Source organism: Tasmannia lanceolata, unplaced genomic scaffold (assembly GCF_043159265.1).
Source record: "Tasmannia lanceolata isolate RefF3 unplaced genomic scaffold, GAP_Taslan_0.1 ptg000037l, whole genome shotgun sequence".
In the NCBI taxonomy this organism is placed as follows: Eukaryota; Viridiplantae; Streptophyta; class Magnoliopsida; order Canellales; family Winteraceae; genus Tasmannia; species Tasmannia lanceolata.
This window is the reverse complement of record NW_027518714.1, coordinates 13,248,743-13,250,729: the sequence shown is the minus strand read 5'-3', so window position 1 is coordinate 13,250,729 and position 1,987 is coordinate 13,248,743. Positions and strand designations below refer to the sequence as shown.

The following is a 1,987-nucleotide window of genomic DNA, read 5'->3' as shown; positions in this document are numbered from 1 at the left end:
TTCAGGCTATATACTTGGTAGTAGTCATTTTAGCTTGATTAAAGCGCGTATATTTGCTGTCCATACTGCTGCCCCAGGTTTACACCCAATACTGCCCTGTTTCTGCATAGTTGCTGTCCATGTTGCTGCCCCAAGTTTATACCCAATACTGTCCCTGTTTCTAGCATAGTTGCTGTCCATGCTGCTGGCCCAGATTTGCACCCAATCATGCCCCCATTCTAGCATAGTTGCTGTCCATGCTGCTGCCTTAGGTTTGCACCCAATCCTCCCCACAAACAAAGGAGAGAAGGATAAGGCTTCTCAGTAGCCTTCCCTCGAGTCACCGCACTGAGTTGTAAAGATGGCTGATGGATCACATCATCCATCTATAATTACGAAGATACATGGGCGGTCTTAACTCTTCTCCAGACTTTCTCCCAACTTTCATGCCAGGAATGCTGGCGTCCGCAATCTGTCCGGTGCATATGAAAATGAAGGCCTACAGGGTCCTCTGTTTCAGCCATACCACGGAAGTGGGAGTCATGGGTTATCAATTGTCTCACCTCTATCACCTGTATTCGTCCAAGCCAGCAGAGAAAGGTGTCTCTTGCTTCCTTATTAATTTCCTAATGGGAGAAGTTTCTGCTGCCGTCTCCAAAACAGCTGCCGCACCAATTGAGCGGGTGAAGCTTTTGATCCAGAACCAGGATGAGATGATTAAGGGTGGTAGACTCTCAGAACCCTACAAGGGAATTGCAGATTGCTTTGCAAGAGCCATAAAGGATGAAGGCTTCAGTGCATTGTGGAGAGAAAATGCAGCCAATGTTATCCGGTACTTCCCCACCCGGGCCTTGAACTTTGCTTTCAAGGATTACTTCAAGCGGCTGTTCAACTTCAAGAAAGGCAGAGATAGGTACTGGAAATGGTTTGCCGGGAGCTTAGTATCCGAAGGTGTCGCTGGTGTCTCTTCCCTTTTTCTTTGTCTACTCTCTCGATTATGCCCAAGCCCGTCTAGCCAATGATGCCAAGGCCTCCAAGAAGGGAGGTGAAGGCAGTTTGACGATCTGGTCGGCGTCTACGGGAAAACCATGAAATCCGATGACATTGCTGGGCTTTACCGTGGATTTAGCTTCTCATGTGTCGGGATTATTGTATATCGTAGGCTCTTCTTTAGATTGTATGATTCTCTAAAGCCAGTCATGCTAACTGGTTAGTTGTAGGATAGTTTCCTGGCGAGTTTTCTACTGGGTTGGGGTGTAGCGATTGGAGCGGGGCTGGCGTCCTACTCGATTGGTACAGGGCGATGAAGGCGCTAGCCCAAGCCCATCTTTAGGGGACTCGCTCAATCTAAGTAGCGCTCCTCTCTCTTGTTTAGTAGGCCTACTCAACCTTTCAGATATGCCCCCTGTTACACACTACAATTTGTATAAATTAGAATTATCATAATCTTTTGATTTCTTTTTTATATATATTCTTCTCTTGTACTAATCTTTGAGTTAGGTTTTGAAGATGATAATAAATGGACTGCTCAGGTGAGACTCTCTTAAGGTTCATACACTTGTCTTTTATTTAAATAAATTGTTTTAGGAAAGAAGGAGATCAGATGACTACTCTATTCGATATTATCGACATGAGTACTGTCTGATCTCAAGGCGGGCATAGAAATATTATCTTGTGTATTTGTGATATCAGATGATTACTTTAGCATCATCTGATTTCACCCCCATATTGGGGCAGTGGTACTTGTGGTTGGGCATAGAAGTGTTTAATGTTGTTCTTGCTTTGTTAAGCTATCCAGCGGCTGGTCTGGACTAATTAATATTGTTTATCATTGTACGATCGCTATTATTACAGATTGTGCACTCTTTAGTTGTAGATCATATTTTGCTGATATTTGATTTGATTTTATAATAATTGATTGAAATTTGCGATTATCTGGTAGCATTTTCCTCTCTCTTTGATTAGACTAGCACAGTCTTTTAGATTTCTGTTAGATTTCTTTAGATAC

At 43.3% G+C, this 1,987-nt stretch overlaps 1 pseudogene; it reads left to right on the top strand.

The window, feature by feature from the left end:
- Window positions 1-340: 340 nt before the first annotated feature.
- Window positions 341-1,286, top strand: LOC143862233 (ADP,ATP carrier protein 3, mitochondrial pseudogene; annotated as a pseudogene).
- Window positions 1,287-1,987: the final 701 nt, after the last annotated feature.